The following is a 23,623-nucleotide window of genomic DNA, read 5'->3' on the forward strand; positions in this document are numbered from 1 at the left end:
TCTTTTCAAAGCCCCCCCCCCCCCTTTTATATATATATATATATAGTCTCACATTTATTACTGAACCAATCAAAGCCCATTTTGAATATGATTTTGGGTGATGTTTTTAGCTGTGTAGCCCTGGAGCAAGTTCTTCACTCTGAAAGCTACCTCATATCCTTTCTGTGTATTCTTTTTCTGTTTAATTCAGCCACAGTTGCCTTCTGCTGTTTGTGGAACTCTGAGTAATGCACTGGTTGAACCTAGCCATCTGCCTTTTTAGTTGTCTGCATCCATGGAAATAAATGAGAGTTGCTAGAAAAAATCAGGAAACCAGGCAGATCAATGTCACTACAAGTTAATAATCGTCAGTCTCATATGCATAATCAGTATTGCCTGGCAATGTTATACATTTCTCTAGTAAGTTCACTTTCCCACTCATCAGAAATGACTAATTCATACCACCTCTATTTATTTCTAATCTCACATGTTCTTTTAATTTAATTTTTAATTAAATTTATTGGGGGAACATTGGTTATTAAAATTATATAGGTTTCAGTTATACAATTCTATAATACATCATCTGTATATTGTATTGTGTGTTCACCACCCCAAGTCAAGTCTCCTGTGTTCTTTTTATTTATTTATTTTAATAGTTTTTTTTTTAATTCCTCACTCGATATTTTTCCATTTATCATTTGATAGAGTGGAAGGGAGGGAGAGAGAGAGAGATGGAGAGAAACATCGATGTGATAGAGCCACATCTACTGGTTCCCTCCTGCATGACCGGACCAGGGTCTGGGACCAACCCACAACTCATTGGTCTGCAGGCTGACGCTCTAACCACTGAGCAAAATCGGCCAGGGCCTGTGTTCTTCTTTTTAAACCAGTAATATTCCTGCCTGGCCCATGTGGCTCAGTGGATTAGGTGTCATTCCATGGACTGAGAGGTCCTGGTTTGATTCCCGGTTAGGACACATGCCCAGGTTGTAGGCTTGATCCCCAGTAGGAGGTGTGCAGGAGGCAGCACATTGATGTTTCTCTCACATCGATGTTTCTATCTCTCCCTGTTCCTCTCTCTAAAAAAAATCAATAAAAACATACTTAAAAAAATAAATGAACCAATGATATTCCTTATACTTTATTATAAAACAGAAGCCGCCAAAAGGGAATCCCTTCATCTTTGTACCTCCCAAATCTACAAACCTACCTGCATCATGGGTTTATCTTTTATTCATTCCCACCTGTTATGATAGAGGACCAGTCCTCCACAGGTGCTCTAATCACATTCTCTTGTTTTCTTAAAGAACTTCTGCCTTTGGCCCTGGCCGGTTTGGCTCAGCGGTTGGAGCGTTGGCCTGCGGTCCTGAGAGACCCGGGTTCGGTTTCCGCTAAGGGCGCGTACCTCGGTTGCAGTTTGTCCCCGGCCCTGGTCGGTTGTGCAGGTGGCAGCCACTCGATGTGTTCCTTTCACATCGATGTTTCTCTCTCTCTCTCTGTTCCTCTCTCTCCCTCCCACTCTACATGAAAAAAAAAAAAAATGGAAAAATGTCCTGGGGTGAGAATAAAAAAAACACAAAAAACAAGAACTTCTGCCTTTGGTTATTTCCTCTTTCTACTAGAACCTTTCCTGTAGTATTCAAACTTGCTTTGATTTTTTCCATTTTGAAAATCCTGTCCTCTTACCTCCATATTTCTTTTCTGCTGCTCCTCTATCTTTCTACTCTTTTCACAGCTAAGCTTCTTTAAAAAAAATTTTTTTTTTCTTTATTGATTTTAGAGAGGTAGAAACATCGGTTGGCCGCCTCCTGTGTGTCCTCCTTTGGGGATCAGGCTCACAACCTGGGCATGTGTCCTGACCAGGAATCAAACCGGTGACCTCTTGGTGCATGGGTCGATGCTCAACTACTCAGCCACGCCAGCTGGGCACAGCTAAGCTTCTTAAAGGAGTTTTCAATACATGGCCATATATGCTTTTTTCCTTCCCGTGAACTCTCTAACCCACTCCTACTTTTTTTTTTTATCCTCACCCGAGTACATTTTTTCTATTTTTTGTTCAGATAGAGTGTGGGAAGGAGAGAGAGAGAGAGAGAGAAACATCAACATGAAAGGGACATGTCAAGTGGTCGCCACCCACACGACCCAACCAGGGCCGGGGACAAACTGCAACGGAGGTACGTGCCCTTAGCGGAAACCGAACCCGGGTCTCTCAGGACCGCAGGCCGACACTCTAACCGCTGAGCCAAACCCGCCAGGGCTAACCCACTCCTACTTTTATACTCTGATACAAACAAAGCCCTCGTGCTAACGTTGTTAATGCCCATCATATTGGGGAAACACGGCCCTTTGTTTTTTCAGTTCTACTCATATCAGACCTCGTGGTATCATCTGACACCAAGTTCTTATCAAGACAGTCTACTCTTTTGACTTCCAGGACACTGCTCTTCACTAGTTTTCCTCTTATTTCTCTGGCTACTCTTTAGTCTTCTTTGCTGGCACTTTCTCCTTGATTCTGGGCCCTCTGCTCTTTCCGTTTTGATTTCTCTCTACTATTCCTATGCCTTTGACTATCAACTGCATACCAGCAACTCCCCAAATGATTTCTTTAGCCAAGACTCCTCTTCTGAATACCAGCCAGTCTTGTACACTGCCTACTTGCAGTTGGGCTTCAAAACTAACATATCTAAAATGAAATTTATCTCCCTGTCCAATTCTCAAATAATGTTCTTATTTTCTATATATCAATAAAATTGTATTTATATTATTTTTTCTTTTGTTTAAAATTGTTTTAATTACACAAGTAACACTTGCATATATTCTTGTAAAGTAATTCAGTCTAGTAAAACAGTCCTTCCTTGGCCCTCAGCCAGTCTCGTTCCCCTTCCTAGAGGTGACTTGTACTCTCAATTGGTCTTTCTTTACTTTTTTCTCTGACTTTATATTTGTACAGAGAGAAATTTATAGTTTTATAATTTGTACATAAGTGAATAAATGAAAGTATACTGTATGTACATTATTTTGCAGGTTGCTGTTTTTTTGTTTGTTTTTTACTTAAGAGAATGTCTTGGAGCTTTTTACATATTAGTACATATATATCTATCTCATTCTTTTCAACTGTTGAATTGATTTCCAAAGTCTATACCATTGTTGTTTATTAAACCAGTCTTCTGTCCATGCACCTTTAACTTAATTTTTTTTCTTTATAGATTGTGCTATAGTAACTACCTGTATGCATACTCTTTGTATATAAGCATAACTGTTTCTCTAGGGTATCTAAAGTAGAATTATGGAGTTGAAAGATATTCACATTTTAAACTTAATGCATAATTTCATGTTGCCCTCAAGAATGGAGTACCATGTTACATGTCAGGTCACTGTATATAAGACAGCTCTTTCACTACAACTTCACCAATACTAAATATTTTTACACCTTTTATGAGGAAAATCTTTTACTGTTGTTTCTGCATTTTTCCTGATTAATACAAGGCTGAGCATATTTTTATGTGTATATTAGTAATTTATATTCTTTTTCTTGTAATTGCCTATTCATATTTATTCGCTAATGAACATTTATTGAGTGACTACTGTGTGCCAAGTGCTGGGGATATAACGGTGATCAAAATAGGTTACAGATCTCTGCCCTCCTATTGACTTGTCTTTTTCATATAGGCTTATAGGAATTATTTATAATTCTGGATATTAATTCTTTCTGTATATGTATCAACATTTTGTTCTCATTTTCATGTTGACTTATTTGTTTATGATTTTAAAAGTTTTTGAGGTTAGCTTGGCCAGTTTTTTTCTTTATGGCTTAAACATTTTGTGTCTTAGAATGGCCTTTCCTACTCCAGGTTTATAAACAAATTCTTTTAGATTCTCTTAAACTGTTTTTATGTTTGCATTAATATATTTCAGTCTTAAATTCTTCTGGAGTTTGTTTATTTATTTATTTATTTTTATCCTCACCCGAGGACATTTTTCCATTTTTTGTTCAGAGAGAGCGGGAGGGAGAGAGAGGAAGAGAGAGAGAAACATCGACGTGAAGGGACACATCGAGTGGCTGCCACCCGCACGACCAACCAGGGCCGGGGACAAACTGCAACCGAGGTACGTGCCCTTAGAGGGAACCGAACCCGGGTCTCTCTGTACCGCAGGCCGACTCTCCAACCGCTGAGCCAAACCGGCCAGGGCTGGAGTTTATTTTTGTTTGTAATATAAGATAGGGACTATTTATGTAACATAGCTCTATTTGTCTCCAAATAAAATTTACTATTTTTATTATTTTGGGTTTGTTCTGTTTCTTTCTCTTTAAATATCCTTCTTAACTTTTAGCTGGACATGTAGAAGTAACTTTTGTGTAGGCTATATCTGTTTAACTCAAGAATGACACTAAAAATTACCATCCTGGTAGTACAAACGTAGTGCTTATAATGAGTTATTTACAGAAGCACTTGCTATTTTATTTATTTATTTTTTTTTTCCTATTTTTTTTTTTTTTTGTTGTACAGATAGAGTGGGAGGGAGAGAGAGGAAGGGAGAGAGAGAGAGAAACATCGACGTGAAGGGACACATCGAGTGGCTGCACCCGCACGACCAACCAGGGCCGGGGACAAACTGCAACCGAAGTACGTGCCCTTAGCGGGAACCGAACCCGGGTCTCTCCGGACCGCAGGCCGACGCTCTAACCACTGAGCCAAACTGGCCAGGGCAGCACTTGCTATTTTAGCAAATTTTATTGTTTAAAGTAAGCTCAGTTATTGTTTAATGGATATAGATTGTTTTGATAGAAATTGAATCCTTGATTATATCTCAAATACACACCCTATGCGTCAATGGCTTAGAGAGGAACTTCCTTTCTGCAGTTATAGTATGTTGGAAAAATATAATACTGTGTGGTCCTTTTCCAAAATGACACCTGATTTTTTTAAGGCATTCTAGGAATTAAGTATGTGTGATGAGATTACAGGAAGAAAAAATTTTGCCCTGATTAGATACTTGTGTACATCTGCTTTTCAAAGTTAATAGTACATTACCTGTTCCAGGTTAAAGAAAGACTCATTTTCCTGGCAGGTAAATAAAGAGTCTTTTCAACAAAGCTTTATTGGATAAAGCTTGACTGAGTCTGGTCTTGGATCACTCTGTTTTGGGTGACAGAAATAGAATAGGAATTTTTACTATATTCATATCTACTTTTATAAGGGAGAAAAGATGGTTAGCTAAATGCTGGTTCTTATGAGGGCCTATGCTAGGCTGTCCTGTAAAGAGAAGCAATTTTATTACTTCTGGATACTTGTCTAGTACTCTTCCCTGATACATTGTGAGCTTCTTGTTCTTATTCTTCTTTTTTTGGTTAATCCTCTCCTGAGGATACTTTTCTATTGCTTTTTAGAGTGAGTGAAAGGGAGGGAGGGAGGAAGAAAGAGAGAGAAACATCGATGTGAAAGAGAGACATCGTTTTGTTGCCTCCTGCATGCCCCTGATCAGGGCCAGGGATGGACCCTGTAACCCAGGTACGTGCCCTTGACTGGGAATTGAACCCGAGACCCTTCCGTTCTCAGATGATCTAACCACTGAACCGTACTGGCCAGGACCACTGCGAGCTTCCTTTGTATAAAAACCGTTTATGTGTTGTGTGCTAAACACTACTAAGTTGTAGGGTTATTAAATCAGCAAAATACCATTCTTGCCCTCAAGGAGAGGGTAGGGATGTAGATATGAAAATAAATACAGTCTAGTTTGATATGACCAATAATGGAAGTAGGAATTGTTGCAGTTTGAAGAGGTCAGCATTGAAATCATTGTGTATTACCTTAGGAAAACTAGTTGGTTGTCCATCCAGGAGGCTTCACAGTGTAGCAGAACCTTTGTGAGGTTTCCATATTCCAGTGTTACAAATCCAGAAATTGACACTTAGAGATCATTCAAGTCTTAGGACTGGCTCATTCAAACCAAATTCACAAGAGACTCATATTTAAAACACAATGATAGCCCTAGCCAGTTTGGCTCAATGGTAGAGAATGGGCCTGCAGACTAATGAGTCCCCGGTTTGATTCCAGCAAAGGGCTTGTACCTCGGTTGTGGTTTGTCCCTGGCCTTGGTTGGGGTCATGCTGGAGACAACCAGTCGATGTGCCCCTCTCACATCAGTGTTTCTCTCTCGCGCCTTTTTTCTCCCTCCTTCTCAACCTGAAGATAAATAGAAAAATATCCTCGGATGAGGATTAAAAAAAACCACAATGATAACTTTAGACCCTGGTTGAGTATCTCATTTGGTTAGAGCATCATCCTGGTAAGACAAGGTTTTGGGTTTGATCCCCAGCCAGGGCACATAACAAGAAGCAACCAATGAATGAATGCATAAATAAGTGTAACAAATCGATGTCTCTCTCTCTCTCTCTCTCTCTCTCTCTCTCTCTCTCTAAAAATCAATAAAAAAATTAAAACAGAATAACTTCTAATTTATGGTCAGATGTATAACACTCAAGTTGATTTAATATATGGTCAGTCAGTTGGATGCTACTCTGAAAAATTAACATGGGAAGTCTAATTATAGTTAGAAGCAATTTATTAAGTTTGAAATCTTTTAGATCCTTGCTATTCACACTGGTTCATACCAGAAGCATTGTCATCACCCAGGAGCTTGTTAGAAATGTACAGTCTCAGGCAACTCTGGTTCTGGACTAGTTTATACCCATTACAACCTCAATTTAAAAAAAATATATATGTTTTTACTGATTTTTTTTTTTTAGAGACGAAGGGAGAGAGAGAGAAGTATTGATGTGAGAGAGAAACATTGATCGGCTGCCTCCTGATCGGCTGCCTCCTGCATGCCCCTTACTGGGGATTGAGCCTGAAACCTGGGAATGTGCCGTGACTGGGAATCGAACCTGGACCTCTCAGTCAGTGGGACGACGCTCAATCCACTGAGCCACACCAGCCGGGCTACAAACCTCAATTTTTTACTTACTGTTGAATAATGTTGGCTTAGCACATGGTCTTATTTTGTTTTTCTTTTATGAAACCTCAGAGTAGAGAGGAAAAATCATTTTAGGGTTTTAGGGAAGGGTAAAAATTTATAATAAAACTTATCATATGACTTTTAATAAAATACTTGATGGACAGAGACATAGAAACACAGACAGGCACAGATGTATAAAGACAGACACACAGAGATTCCCCACCTACAACAGAACCCCTCAAGACCTCTCTACCCGGACCCTTTCCACACACAAAGACACACCCACAGAGAAAGAACCCCACAAGTCTCCACAGAGGCCCCTACATGTATACCCACAGAGACACCCTATACAGACCTGTATATACTCTGAGGCCCACTCCCCCCTATAAACAGATAAACACACACTGACACCCAGTAGGTAATGCTTAAAACTCAGATTTTCATGAGACTTGAGTAGTGTTCTCCATAGTTATTTTGAGAAGGGATAAGTATATTCTCTAAGGTACTTTTAACTGAGCCAGAAAATGAAAAAACAGACAGGTTGCCATTGAGTCTACAAAGTCAGGTTTATTTGAATTCCTGTTTCTGAAACCGCCTGTTCCTGGGCATTATTTTCTATTTGATGTGCTCATCATGCTTAGATAAAAAGTCATTCTCTTTCAGGAGCTTGTATCCTAGATTGCTGGTTAAGCAGAATTCCATGCTTAGTTCCCCTTGGCACTAATTAACACACTCCCTTGAAGCTGTGTGAGTCACATAAAGCTGCCCAGGATTAGAAGGTCCAGAAACATTGCACCTATGTGGAAGACTGGTACTGAGTTCTCTGTGGGAGTGAAGAATGTAGGGTGGAGAGGGAAAACTATGTTAAAACTAGAAAGAGGTGCCATTTGGGGTTTTTTGCTTGTTAGGTAGTTCATGGTATAAATTTGCAGAGAGACCTGTGGTGAAACTTAGTGACTCAGGGGAATAATTTAGCTGTAAGTTAAAAGATTTTAAAACTACACTGAGGTGGGTGGGGATGGCACATTGATTGTGTTATTTGATAGATCATTGGTTCCACATAGTCAGATTTTTTTCAGTGCCTCAGGCAGCATTTTTTTTTTTTTTTTGAGAAATATCTTGTTAGGGCAAAGAAGATTCCACTGTACAACATGCTTGTACTTAGATTCTTGAAAGTTTCTATCTCACTGAGTTAGGTACCAGAGCAATTATTAGTATAATAGTTTTACAAATACAGTTTCCAAAAAAGGTAAACCTGTTTATTTTTAATCCTTACCCGAGGACATTTTTTGATATTTTGTTCAGATAGAGTGGGGGAGAGAGAGAGAAACATCGACGTGAAAGGGACACATCGAGTGGTTGCCACCCATACTACCCAACCAGGGCCCGGGACAAACTGCAGGTATGTGCCCTTAGGGGAACTGAACCTGGGTCTCTCCAGACTGCAGGCCGTCGCTCTAACTGCTGAGCCAAACCTGCCAGGGCGGTAAACCTGTTTAAAAAATTTTTTTCCCCAAGCATATGGAAGAGTACTGAGAGAATTATACTCACTGCCCAATTTAACAAATGTTGGCATTTTGCAGAATTTTTTGTAGATATTTTTAAAGAAATGAAATATTATAGATAAAATTAAAGACCCTTTGGTACCCTGTCTCTATTCATTGCCCTTCGTCCTTACTCTCCCATTACAGAGGTAACTTCTGTCCAAACTTTGCTGTTTACAATTCCCCTTCACTTTGTAATATTTTTGCTATATATTGTTCATCAGTATCAGTTGTTATCAACAAACATTATGTAGTATTGTTTTGTATATTTATAAACGTAATGTGAATGGTAGTATCGAGTTGATACTATTCTGCAGCCTGCTTTATTCACTCTTCTCTGAGTGAAACTCAAACTGGACTGACACATGTAGATTTTCTAGTTGATTCATTTTAACCTCTGTGTATTACTTCACTGTATGAACTTACCACAGTTTACCCATTCACCTATTAATGTTTCCTTTTTATTTTCATTTTTTACTGGAGTGAACATCCTTAATCATGCACATGTGTGATAGTTTCTCTAGGGTACATCCCTATAAATAAAGTTGCTTAAAGTGTATCAACTTTACCAGATACTCCTAAATTGCTTTCAAAAGTGGTTGTATTTTTAGATGTTCTCTAGTTGCTTTTAGCAATGTTTTGTACCTTACAGAATACAGGCTTAACACTTCTTTTTTATTTTATTTTTTTTATCCTCACCCGGGGACATTTTTTTTTCTTTTCATTTTTTGTTCAGATAGAGTGGGAGGGAGAGAGAGTAAGAGAGAGAGAGAGAAACATCGATGTGAAGGGACACATCGAGTGGCTGCCACCCGCACGACCAACCAGGGCCGGGGACAAACTGCAACCGAGGTACGTGCCGTTAGCGGGAACCAAACCCGGATCTCTCTGTACCGCAGGCCGACGCTCTAACCGCTGAGCCAAACCGGCCAGGGCAACACTTCTTTTGTTATTTATGCTAAGCATTTTTTAATCTTATGAATGGAATTGTTAATTTTATTTTCAGATTGTTTATTGCTGGTATATAGAAACAATTGATTTTTTAAAAAATACGGAATGCTTCATGTCATCCTTGTTCAGGGACCATGTTAATCTTCTCTGTATTGTTTCAATTTTAGTATATGTGCTGTAGAGGTGAGCACAACAATTGACTTTTTTTTTTTTTTTTACTATGATAAGATATACATAACATAATATCATTTTAGCCATTTTAAAGTGTACAATTCATTGGCATTAAGTGCATTCACAGTGTTGTATAACTATCACTACTATCAATACCCAAAACTTTTCGTCATCCCCAACAAAAATTCTGTACCCATTAATCAGTAATTCCTCTTTCCCTCCTCCTCCTGGCTCCTGGAAACTTCTATTCTGCTTTCTGTGTCTATGCAATTGCCTTTGGATACATTATGTAAGTGGAATCATAGAAGTACTTTTGTATCTGGCTTATTTCACTTAGTGTAATGTTTTTAAGGTTCATCCATATTGTAGCACATATCAGAATTTCATTCCTTTTTAAGAATAATATTTCTTTTTTTTTCTTTTTTATCCTCACCCGAGGACATTTTTCCATTTTTTGTACAGACAGAGTGGGAGGGAGAGAGAGGAAGAGAGAGAGAGAGAAACATCGGTGTGAAAGGGACACATCGAGTGGCTGCCACCCGCATGACCAACCAGGGCCGGGGACAAACTGCAACCAAGGTACATGCCCTTAGCGGGAACCGAACCCGGGTCTCTCCGGACCGCAGGTGGGCGCTCTAACTGCTGAGCCAAACCGGCCAGGGCAAGACTGAATAATATTTCATTATATCTTACCACATATTATTTATCCTTTCCTCTGTTCAAGGACACTTGGGTTGTTTTCTACCTTTTGGCTGTTATGATTAATGCTATGAATATGGGTGTGTAAATGTCTGTCTGAGTCCTTGTTTTCAGTTGTTTTGTTTATACCTACTGGTGAAATTGATATTTGTACGTCAATTTCCTGCAACTTTGCTAAATTTGTTTATTACTTGAGTAGTTTTTTGGATTCTTTAGATTTTCTGCATACAGGATCATGTCATCTGCAAATGACAGTTTCACTTCTTGTTCTCCAGTGTGTATGCCTTTAATTTGTTTTTCTTGCTGCATTTCTAACTGTGTAGAACCTCAGAAATTGTGGGAGTTGGCATCCTCACCTTATTCCCCATCTTAAAGGAAAAATATTCAGTCTTTCACCAGTAAATATAATAGCTGACAGTCAGTAGAGCAAATTTCTGCTAATATATTCTTTTTAGTTGTTAATCCTCACCTGAGGATATTTTTCCCATTGATTTTTAGAGAGTGGAAGGGGAGAGGGGAGAGAAAGAAATATAGTGTCTTAATTTTGACAGATTAAGGGATTAGATAAATTGACATGTATTAGTGGATATCACCTGCTTGACATACATTTCTTATCTATAAAATTAATGTTTCTTGTAGAATCAGGAAACTTGATACCCTTTAAGTTTCTACTTTGAATCAGTTTTTAATCAGTATTCTAAATTGACAGTTCATAGACTGCCTGTCCCTATTTAATTCTAGGATATCTATGTTGTGACCTCCTCAAATGAAACATTTATATACCCTATGCTGTTTTAAAGCTCATTATGGTTTTCATTTCTGTGGGGAGAGATTCTGTGATATTTTCTCTTTAAAGTAAAATACTGTATGTGTTTTTGTGTAAAGTAAATTACATCTATGGTTCATAGGTGTAGTTCATTTTATAGTCTAAACCTGTTATTTCATTTATTCCCATAAGATTTACAGGTAGCACTCTTCTCGTAGTGGATGGGGACACAGATTTATCTACCTTGATTGATAGATGAGTGTGTATGCTATTTCAAATTATTGCCTTGTCCTTTAGACTGGAAACTAACTACAAGGGCTGACACTATTTCTTACTCAGTGTATTGTTAGCATCTGGCAGATAGTAAGGTTTTTGAGTGAAAGAATGATTAAATCAGTCTGTTTTGTGATATTTGTGTAAAGAGGAGTGATTAATATAAATTGACTTGGGTTTAGGGTGAATTTTTGTTCTCTAAATCCTAAAGCATTTCAAAGTATGGATTGTTGGCTATTTAGCTTAAATAGAACATTTTTTTTCCAGTTTCCTCTTAGTATTTAAGCTAAATATTACCAAATTTATTATTATTCTGTTATATATATACATTAAACAAATTTGAAAGCCTCTTTTCCTTTACAGTTTGGTAGGATCAAAGTAAATTTGTGCTGTAGTTCTGCCAATTAGTCAAACTATTTTTATGTCATTTTTGAGAGATTTTAGGCCTAGACGGGTATGACTGATTTGCATAATTTGGTAGGAACCTGCTTTAATAATTAAATATAAAGCTTTGAGGTAACCAATTCTTAGAAGGGGATGGTTATAATGATCATATAGGAAGTTGATATATTTTTAGTAAAATGGCATTGTTTATTCCTAAATCTTTTTCTTTGAGAAGACTCAACATTTGTTAGTTGTAATTGGTTAATAAATACATTCTGATTTTAGCAGCTCACTTTAGTGGCGTTGAATAAAGAGTTCATATTTGATATTTGAGACCTTGTCTCCATTTTCTCTCTGCTTTGTTGACTAGGACTTTGCTAACCTGGAGGACTGTTAGAATGCTCATCAGGAATTGAGCTGAAATGTTTGGTTATAAGTCTTATTCTCTAGTGACTTTATTAGTCCATAATTTGTTCATCTGTTTTTCTCATACTCCTTGATAATGTAGGGGAAGTTTCTTTTTCCTGCTACTCTTGTAGGATCACTGCCTGGGGTCCTATAAATTGGACTGATGAAATGCAGATTAACAAGAGAAAAGCGTACGGATTTATTTACTATAAATTTTATGTAACACGCGAGCCTTCATAAGGAATGAAGACTAAAGAAATGGTTAAACGTGGGTGTTTTTGTACTAGGTTTGCTAAAGAGTGGAAAGTAAGTCATGGCAAAACGTGATCGGACAAAACCGTAGGCGCTAAGGGCAGTAAACTGGGGAAAACTTAGCAAGCCTGTTTGTTAGGATTCCTCTTGTCAGGTCCCTTTGTCTTTGGAGATAAGAATGCTCCTTTATTCCACATATAAGGAGAATACCTCTCACATGAGGATCTTTTGACCTGCTTCAGGGGAAAAGAGGAGGTCAGAGAGTTCTTCATGCACTTGCCATTTTTCAAATTCCTTTAGCTTAAAATAGTGAACATGCCAAATGTGTATTATATTTTGGGATTACGTATTTGGAACCACATCATTCCTCCATCTGAAACTTTCCCTAGAAAGTTTCACAGTCCAGAAACTGAGTTGATAGAGTGTTTCATAACCCATTGAACTAGTCTCTCAGTCCTGGGAATAGTCAGTCTAGTTAAACAGTTGTGTCTCAGGAGGCAATGGTATAGGTGAGAGTAGGACACAAACTTGAGTTAGGCCTCTATATGGTGTGAGCAATCAGGCATTTAATGAAAGACATTTCTATAAAAACAGAAGTGAATGATTTGTACAAACTATAAACACAGTTGTTTTTTAGTCCAGTGGGCAGTCAGTCAAGATTTCTAGATGTTGGGCTCAAAGCATCTTTAGATGGTGGAGTGGCAGTCTGATAAATTTCCTGGTTTTCAGTTTAAATGTCTCTAGCTATTTCAGTCAACTTTCTGAGTGGCCCACACAGCAGCAGCACAAAGTTGTCCATGCATGATCTGTTATGGTGATTTCTTTGAAGTTTATGTCAAGTTTCCACATTTAGCTTTCAGAGCTTTAGGAACAGGGTACTTTTAGTTGTTAGTGATACCAAGTCAAGAGGATGGGGGGAAATTGGGAATGTTTGGAGAGTGGTAGCCAGATATTTGAGGAAACTAGAATTGAGAACTTAAGGTGTAGACTATAGTTTTCCATGGAAGCATAAAATTTCTCTCTACAGTCATGGCCCTTGCTGATCAAAGATAACCAGAATAAGGTTGGCCTGATTATTTACATAAGTGCACTAAGAATGATAACTGACCACACAGGCCTTACAGTTTGCTTTATTGGAACTTTACATAAAGAATCTCAAATTAGCCCTGGCCAGTTTGGCTCAGCGGTTGAGTGTTGGCCTGTGGACCAGAGAGTCCCAGGTTCAGTTCCCGCTAGGGGCACGTACCACCAAAAAAAAAAAAGAATCTCAGATTAGACTTTTTAAAAAATCCTGGAGGTTAGGAAGCCAAATTAGGAACGCAACACCAAACTTCACCTCCAGTACCTAGAGATTTGAGTGAATTCTCTTTTTGAGGTTCTTTAGATATCATAAGGTTCCTGGGTCTGGCAGGAGGTGACATTTCTTAATCACCTGTGAGGCTGGGAACTCTGTAAGCCAGGTACCAGACTGGCTTTTCCAAGAGCCTTTTGTAAGTATTGGCTCTATAAAATCAGAATTTGTTTCTTATAGTTGTCTAGTTACATCTGATTTTACACATCATTCTTAAATATGACATTCCATTCAAACCCTTGGTAATGTAACCAATGTTTCCAATTATGTCTTGTTACAAGGAGAACAGTTTCTTTAAAACATTTTTTATTTTCTTTATTGATTTTAGAGAGAGAGGAAGGGAGAGGGAGAGAGGGAAACATTGATGAGAGAGAACATCAATTGGCCGCCTCCTGCATGCCCCCCACTGGGGATTTGGCCGACAACCTGAGCATGTGCCTTGACCGGGAATCAAACCGGCGACCTCTTGGTGCATGGGTCAACACTCAACCACTGAGCCACATCAGCTGGGCAACAGTTTCTTTAAAACACAAAACAAAACCATATATATAAATTTCATTGATTTTTAGAAAGGAAGGGAGAGGGAGAAAGAGAAATGGTGTGAGAATGGAACCTTGATTGGCTGCCTCCTACATGCCCCCCCTACCAGGGATCCAGCCCACAACCCTAGCATGTACCCTGACTGGGATTTGAACTTTTGATGCACAGGACAATGCCCAGTCAACTAAGCCACACCAGCCAGGGCAAGGAGAACAGTTTCTTATTGAATTTATTAAAATAACTATATTGCTGCCCTGGCCAGGTGGCTCAGTTCGTAGGAATGTACACCAAAAGGTTGCAGGTTTGATTTCTGGTCAGGGCACCTATTTGGGTTTTGGGTTTGGTCTCCTGTGGGGCAGGGAAGGGCATGTAAGAGGCAACCAATTAATGTTTCTGTCTCTTTCTCTAAGCATATCCTTGGGTGAGAATTAAAAAGTAATAAAATAAAACAATTATATTGCCATGAAAATAAAAACACTTAAGAGTTTCCAGGTTTTGGAGGGATCAGGCAGGAAGAAAAGATAAATGTTTCGTTTTTGCTTACCAAGATATAATCTATTGATTTGTTGTAAGATATAGTTTTTTTTAAAAGGTAAAGGAATTCCTTATAGCTGGAAAATAGAACATTAAAAAACAGCAAAGTTTCAAACAGGAAAGCCATTAAAAAAAAAATAATCCTGCTTCATCAGTTCATTTAGTTCCATGAAATTAATTCTTGTTCTGCTTGATCTTGGGTGGGCAGTTTCTTTCTTTCTTTTTTTTTTTTTATCCTCACCCGAGGACATTTTTCCATTTTTTGTACAGATAGAGTGGGAGGGAGAGAGAGGAAGAGACAGAGAGAGAAACATCGATGTGAAAGGGACACATCGAGTGGCTGCCACCCGCACGACCAACCAGGGCCGGGGACAAACTGCAACCTGGGTGGGCAGTTTCAAACGTTATCTGAGAAGAATAAGAGTAAAACAAAAACTACCCGTGGATGGCAGAAGACCTAACGTGATTAAGGTTAAAGATCTGATAAGAGGAGAGTTCATTTTTTTGGGGGTACGTGCCCCTAGCGGGAACTGAACCCGGGACTCTGTGGTCCACAGGTCGACGCTCCAACCGCTAAGCCAAACTGGCCAGGGCGAGAGTTCATTTGATAAGGAAATTTGGTTATGTCCATGGCATACAAGATTTTAACATAATAATCGGACAATGAAGGTATTGACAAATGAACTTCATACAGTTTCTGGAATACCTATATTAACATTCACCCATAAAAATATAACCTTTTTTATTTGACAGTGTTTTCCATGCAAATTAATATATCAAATAAATTGAATTATTATTAACATTTCTCTTTATAAGGTAAAGGAACAAATCCTTTTATCTTTTCCAGTGGCCCTCTTTGAAATCTCAAGTTAATTCAAGATAAAAAAGACTTCATTTTAGAATTTGATTTTAAGAAGTTTGTAAAAAAAAAAAAAAGAACATTTGATTAAATAGGGTTAGAGGTTACTATGAAACAATACTTATCTATTTTTTAAAAAATATTTTTCTTTATTGATTTGAGAGAGGAAGGGAGAGGGAGAGAGACAAAAACATAGATGAGAGAGAACATTGATTGGCCGCCTCCTGCATGCCTCCCACTGGGGATTGGGCCCACAGCCTGGGTATGTGCCCTGACCAGGAATCAAACCGGTGACTTCTTGGTGCACGGGTCGATGCTCAACCACTGAGCCTTAACAGCCAGGCCTTATCATTTTTTAAAATATGTTTTTATTGATTTTTAGAGAGAGAGGAAGGGAGAGGGAGGAACATTAATGAGAAGGACACGTTGTTTAGCTTCCCCTTGCACACCCGCAATGGGGATCAAGCCTGTAACCTGGGTATATACCCTGACTGGGAATTGAACTAGTGAACTCTTTGGTCCATCGGTTGATGCTCAACCACTGAGCCACACCGGCTGGGCAACAATACTTATTCATTTAACCAAAGTGATAATAAAATATTTTTAAAACAAATATAAGAAGTAAAATAGCTGCAAAAAACAAACACAAACAAACAAAAGTCTTAGCTCTTTTTTTTTTTTATCCTGACTAACCAGGGCTGGGGACAAACTGCAACCAAGGTACATGTGCTTAGCAGGAACCAGCATGGATCTCTCTGGACCGCAGGCTGATGCTTTAACCGCCTAGCCAAACCGGCCAGAGCAGTCTTAGCTTTTTCAATACTGGGAAGACTCAATTTTTGTTTTAAGGTAATCAAAGACATGATAAAAATAACATGAACCACAGGAAATTATTTTGATAAGCTACAAAGTCTTTCCTAGCAAGATTTCTTTTTAGCTTATAAGTAAATCCTTTTAATCTTAGCAGTTTGGGCACATGTAAAATTTCTTTTCCACAAACCTTCTACAACATTTAAAAATATCCATTAAGCCTAGCTGGTTTGGCTCAGCGGTTAGAGCATCGGCCCACGGACCAGAGAGTCTCAGGTTTTATTCCTATCAACGTCTCGTATCTCCATTGCAGTTCAGTCCTGGCCCTGGTTGGGATCATGCAGAAGGCAACCAGTCGGTGTGTCTCTCTCGTGTGAATATTTTTCTCTTTTCTCTCTCTCTCTTTCCCTCCCTCCCTCCCTCCCACTCTATCTGAAGATAAATGGAAAGATATCCTCGGGTGAGGATTTAAAAAAAATATCCATTTAGGCCCTGGCCAGTTTGGCTCAGCGGTTAGAGCGTCAGCCTGCAGTCCAGAGAGACCCGGGTTTGGTTCCCGCTAAGGGCATGTACCTCGATTGCATTTTGTCCCTGGCCTGGTTGGTCCTGCGGGTGGCAACCAGTCGATGTGTCCCTTTCGTGTCGATGTTTCTCTTGCTCTCTCTCTTCCTCTCTCTCCCTGCTACTCTATCTGAATAAAAAATGGAAAAATGTCCTCGGGTGAGGATAAAAAAAAAAAAAAAAATCCATTTAATTTTTTGTTCACTTCCTTATTCTGGAACAATCAGTCATTGTACTTTAAGACAAAATTGCTCTCTTTTTCCCTAACTGAAATACATTATTCATCCCTCTACCTTTCCTTATCAAAAACACATATTAGCCCGATCACAGTGGCTCAGTTGGTTGAACATTGTCCTGTGTACCAAAAGGCTGTGGGCTCTATCCTCAGCCAGGGCATGTATGGAAGGCAACTGGTCAGTGTCTCTCTCACATTGATGTTTCTTTCTCTCTCTCTCTCTCTCTCTCTCCTTCCTGTCTCTAAGCATGTCCTTGGATGAGAATTCAAAACAAAACAAAACACATCTTACTTAGTTTGCATACTTTGCATACAAAGGTAGGTTTTTTTTACTCATTATTTTAGTAGTTTCATTTACATATAGTCATTATAATTTTTAAGCATTAGTAACTTTTCCTTTACTGAGGAAACTAAGAAGTAGATAATGGTGACTTCCCTGTCAGATACCAGCATTCTGTAGCAGATAGCAAATTTTTCAGTGTGTAAAGAAGTGTTTACTAACAGACCCAAATATTTTTTGAATTTGTGTAAAAATTAAACCAAAAGTAGATAAACTTATATTCAGCAGTTAATGTTTCAGTATTTTATCTTATTTGGAACTAGATCTAGATATTCAATGAATATCTATCATTTAACTTAGTATAGCTTTAAGTTTTCAAGTTATCAAAAAGATTCTGTGTCCTGGCCAGTTTGGCTCAGCGGTTAGAGCATCAGCCTGCAGTCCAGAGAGACCCAGGTTCGGTCCCGATAAGGGCACGTATCTCGGTTGCACTTGTCCCTGGCCCTGGTAGGGTTGTGCGGGAGACAGCCACTTGATGTGTCCCTCTCATGTCAATGTTTCTCTCTCTCTCTCTCTCTCTCCCTCCCACTCTGTCTGAACAAAAAATGGAAAAATGTCCTTGGGTGAGGATTAAAACAAAACAAAAATATTTTGGAAACTTTTTAAACAATTATTGTTGAAAAGTTCACTTAAAATCTTTTATCTTACATCTATTTAATTTACTTGTTTTTAACAATTATGCTTACTTATTTTAACAATAATTTTAAAGTTGTGAATTTTTAAACAAAATATTATGTGACATTAAAGAAAGCATTATTATAAGTGATTTGTTGACAAATCAAGTATCAAAAAAAATCAAAAGCATTCATACAACTCAACAAAAGGAAGACAAAGAACCCAATTAAATAATGGGCAGAAGAGCTAAATAGACACCTCTCTAAACAGGACATACAAATGGCTAAGAGACATATGAAGAAATGCTCAACATCACTAATCATCAGAGAGATGCAAATTAAAACAACAATGAGGTATCACCTCACACCTGTCAGAATGGATCACCATTAACAAATCGTCAAACAACAAGTGTTGGTGAGTGTGTAGAGAAAACGGTACTCTAGTACACTGCTGGTGGGAATGCAGACTGGTGCAGCCACTATGGAAAACAATGTGGTGTTACCTCAAAAAATTAAAAATTGAATTGCCATCTGACCCAGTGATCCCACTTCTAGGAATATACCCTAAGAAGCCTGAAACACCAATCAGAAAAAATATATGTAACCCTCATCTTCATAGCAGCACTATTTACAGTAGCTAAGATCTGGAAACAGCCCAAGTGTCCGTCAGTAGACGAATGGATAAGAAAGCTGTGGTACATATACACAATGGAGTATTATGCAACTGTAAGGAAGAAAGATCTGTTATCCTTTGAGATGACATGGAGGGACCTGGAGAGTATTATCCTAAGCGAAACAAGCCAAGCAGAGAAAGACAAATATCACATGATCTCATTTATTTGTGGAATATAATGAACATAACAGTCTGAGGAATAGGGTAGACCCAGAGATGTGAAAGTAGGGTACAGACTGACAACCCTCAGAAGAGAAGGTTGGGGGGAAGAAGAGATAAACCACAGAACTTATATGCATGTACGCATAACTGATGACATGGACAACAAAGCTGGGGACGGGGTGAGGTGGGTGGGGAGAGGAGGGTGTCAATGGGGAAAAAAAGGAGAAACATCTGTAACAAAAATAAATTAATAAAAAAAAAAAAACCCAAACAAATAATGAAAGAAAATGTCCCAAATATTAACAACTGCCTTTGAATTATAGATAACACTATAATTATGTTCCTAAAAGTGTGGGGGTCAACTAGAGCTCTTTAATTTCAATACTACTATGAATACACCAAGGGTATTCACTATTGAAAGAAATTCTCTGAAATGTTTATAAAATAAAATAAAAAAATTAAAAAAAATAAAATAAAAAAATTTTAAAAAAAATCAAAAGCAAAGAATCTAAAAAGTTAAACATAGTTGTTTTCTTTTTACTGCTGTGCTTGAAATAAATAAATTAAGAAATTTATTTTCATTGTACATTTTTTTCTTGGGTTAGATTAATAGTTTTGTAATCCTAAACATCTATTAGAGACAACATAAGCTTGTTGACTAGTAAAGCTAGGTAGAAAAATACTGTCCATCTGCATTTTATTTAGTGGTGACAACTCTGGAGATTTTTATTAAATAAAAAATTTTAAACTAGTCTTTATTTTACCAAAGATTATCTCAGAGCATGTGAACTTATAAAGAGCATTTGGATTAGTTCCTATAGTTCTGATCATTTTGGAACACTTAATATATATTGTAAGGAATCCGGGGCGCCGCCGAATAAAACAGAGAAGAGACTGGAGAACCAATCAGCCGAATAAACAGGGATCAGGCTTTATTGGGTACACTCCGGGCGGGTTCACAGACTCCGGGGGTCGAGTCCTAGAAGCCGCGCTCAAGGTAGGGGCTCGTGTCTTTTATATCTGCCTGTTGTAGCTGGAATTTGTCTCTTAGGGTTTGGCCCTGCGGGGGCTATGCATGGAGCCTCTGGAATGTGAATCGATAAGAGCAAGATGGGAGTTAATCTACAAGCTCGAGGCAGGGCGTTCAGGGTGGGAGACAAGGCTGAGCAAGGAAACAATGGTCAAGCAAGGAGACAATGGTCGAGCACTTTGCCTGGCGCCAGTCCCCAGGCCATCGGACATATATAAGCACTCATCTTTAGGCCAACTAGCAAAGAATTCCTTTAAATGATTTGATAAATTAATTTTATAATACCATCTTGAGGTAGAAAATATTACATATACATAACATACACACAGACACATACAAAAACATACATATAGATGTAAACAAATTTTATAGCTTTTATTCTAAATCTTAGCCATGAGTAGTTATAAATACATAAACACACACAATTCACTAATTTTCTTTTTCTTTTAAAAATATTTTTATTGAATTTTAGAGAGAAAGGAAGGGAGAGAGAAATATCAATCAGCTTTCCTCTGGAGACCCCCCACCCCCACCCCCCCCAGGAGATCAAGCCAGCAACCCCAGCATGTGCCAGGGGTGGGAATTGAACTGGCAACCCTTTGGTGCATGGGATGACACCCAACCAACTAAGCCACACTGGCCAGGCCCATACGATTCACTAATTTATATGAGTTGATTCTCATCTTTACCTTATTATTTTTTATTTTTAAAATTCTTTTATTTTTTGTTAATCCTCACTCAAGTATATTTTTCCATTGATTTTTAGAGAGAAGAGAAGAGAAGGAGGGAGAGAAACATCCGTGTGAGAGAAACACATCAATTGGTTGCCTCCTACACAACCCCCACTGGGGTCAGGGATAGAACCTGCAACCCAGGTAGGTGCCCTTGACTGGGAATCGAACCCCCATGACCATTTGGTGTCCGAGCCAATGCTCTAACAACTAAGCCAAACTGGACAGGGCTACCTTATTATTTTTTAATACAAATATGTTTTAGGTAAATGGAACAAGTTTATCTGCTCAATGATTGCTCAAGTTTTTTTGTTTGTTTGTTTTTACCAATATTTGTGGAGAAGATTTTTAAGATTTTCTTTTTGTCCGTGATAAATATTCTTGTGGAGGCTGTGTACCAAATTTTGACAAGGGATTCTGGAAACAGTAGCAGTTTGTTTTCATAAAGCCTCTTTAATTTATTTTTCCTTTTGGTTGGGAGTCAAGAGTTATCTCCTTGAAAGTTTGCATTTCAAAAGATGACTCTCAGGTCCTAGAGAAGAAAGGATAGAAATTTTACATCTCAAAGGCACAGGGAAAAGATATGTTTTCTCTAAGAAGGAATTCAGGAAGGATATTTGCTTATTTTCCAAAATCTAGAGTAATTATTATTTGTTTCTTTCTCTTAAAAAAAAAAGAAGAAAATACAAAACAGTCTAGTGAATTCTTTGTGGTGGCAGTCCAAAATATATTTGCAAGGGGCTTTGCATGGGAAGGCCTGTACATTTTCTAGGCTTTTGCCAACACTATTTTCTGGCTACTAGTGTTAACATAAATTTCAGACCTGCTCTATTTGATCTTGTCGCCTAAGTTTGTTAAGGGAATTTCCCCCCTCAAGATCAGCCAAGTCTTTCTCCTGTATATTTTCTTCTTCTTCTTCAATCTGATTTTCTCATAGGTACCAATAGGATATTTGTTAAGGATGAATGCTATCTAAAATCCTTTTAGATATATAAGTCCAAATATTTAAATACATCTATTTCAATGCAACTTTAAGCCAATATGCCTTTTTATGACTTAACTATGGACATAAAAGGCATTCCCAAAGAGGGTACAAAAGCCCTGGCCAGTTTGGCTCAGCGGTTGAGCATTGGCCTGCGGACCAGAGAGTCCCGGGTTCGGTTCCTGCTAGGGGCACATACCACAAAAAAAAAAAAGAGGGTACAAAAGATGCAGACCTACCCCAGGTCTAGAATTACTCCCAAAGGTAGTCTTTGAAAGTAAAGACTTTTGCCCTGGCCAGTGTGGTTTCATTGGTTGGAGCGTAGTCTGGTGCACCGAAGAGGCCCAGGTTGCAGTTTTGATCCCTGGTTGGGGCATGTATGGGAGGCAACCAATTGATGTTTCTCTTCCTCTGTCCCTCTCCCTCTCCCCCACCTCTCTAAAAAAATCAATAAAAAAGAAAAGAAAGTAAAGACTTTTGTTGTCTTTACAGGTGGTATAAAGGACCTCCTTATGAAAAAGTGTTACTGGTGGAAGTGAAGTTCTTGTAATGCCGAGAGGAAAAGAGTTTCCTGGGACACCCAGGGGAAGATATGTAACATTTATTGGTGTGGAAATAAACCCCTGGATTTCCAGTGTCCTATCTCTGCTCTGCCATAAGTCTAATCTTGTCTTCAGCAGGGCCAGAATGCACGCCACTACTCATAGTTTCTGCTCCATATTATAGTCCAGTCCAGCATCCTGTGTGTGGAGTCTGCGGGACCATGGGCCATGCGGCTGCTAAGGCCACGTGCCTATGGAGAGAAAACACGTGAACGCATGGGCGAGTATGGGTCACAGAGCAAGAGAGAACAAGAGCAAGGGAACTCTTTGGGGATTTTAACCAGAAGCTTCTTCAAACTAACCAGTTAACGTTCCAAGATTTCACATGCTTATAATGGGGCCCATTCCCTAGCCAATCCATTGTTCCCCAGTCTAGACTGCAGGCAAGCACTTTCCCTACTTCACCCTGACTTCACTGCACATGCACCCATCTCCCCCTTTGTTCAACCCCCCCCCCCCCCCCCCCAGTGATCTTCAGGGAATGAAAGATTGGTTTCCTGGGGAGCGTGAAGCTGCCCAGATGACCATGCTTATAATGTCTGGCCTCACTTTTGCTGTTTTCCTATTATCAATATTAATAAACTAGCTAATTATGATGATACAAAAGGACATATGTGACAGATAAAGGAAAACGACTATTTTTGGGAGGCTAAAGATCAATAACCAATGGGTATCCAAAACAAATTCACAAGAGTCACAATACAAAGAACTAATTCATACTAGTGGTTTTTCCTGATACACTGAATTTGAAAAGGAGGGATGAGGAGAAGGTTCACCTTCCTCTCTCAACTAGATACTGCTGACAGAAATCAGGGAGGCTGATTTTGGTAAGATTTCTTACCTTTCACTGGCTTCTGTTTTCCCAGTTTTTTTTTTTTTTTTTTTTTTTTTTTGCTATAGTCTCTGGGATGAGTGGACTGTCCCAGCTATCCTTTCATAGTCACCAAAACTGTAGAGGAGGAAAAATTCTTTTTTTCTACTACTCTCCTTGACTGTCTGGCTGGGACCCTGTAAATTGGACTGACAAAAGACAGATTAAAGCCCTGGCCAGTTTGGCTCAGCAGTTAGAGTGTCGGCCGGTGGACCAGAGAGTCCCGGGTTCTGTTCCCGTTAAGGGCACGTACCTTGGTTGCAGTTTGTCTCGGTCCCAGTTGGGATCTTGTGGGTGGCAGCCAATCAGTGTGTCTCTCTCACGTCGATGTTTCTCTCTCTCTC

The 23,623-nt window shown here is 38.8% G+C and overlaps 1 protein-coding gene and 1 pseudogene across 2 annotated transcripts in view; one reads left to right on the forward strand and one right to left on the reverse strand.

Moving 5' to 3' along the window:
• AHCYL2 (adenosylhomocysteinase like 2) overlaps positions 1 to 23,623 on the forward strand; it is a 184,555-nt gene that overhangs the window by 6,253 nt on the left and 154,679 nt on the right. The window lies entirely within an intron of this gene.
• On the reverse strand, positions 9,526 to 9,622 carry LOC118620554 (annotated as a pseudogene).

This window comes from Molossus molossus, unplaced genomic scaffold (assembly GCF_014108415.1).
Source record: "Molossus molossus isolate mMolMol1 unplaced genomic scaffold, mMolMol1.p scaffold_m16_p_7, whole genome shotgun sequence".
NCBI classification, from domain to species: Eukaryota; Metazoa; Chordata; class Mammalia; order Chiroptera; family Molossidae; genus Molossus; species Molossus molossus.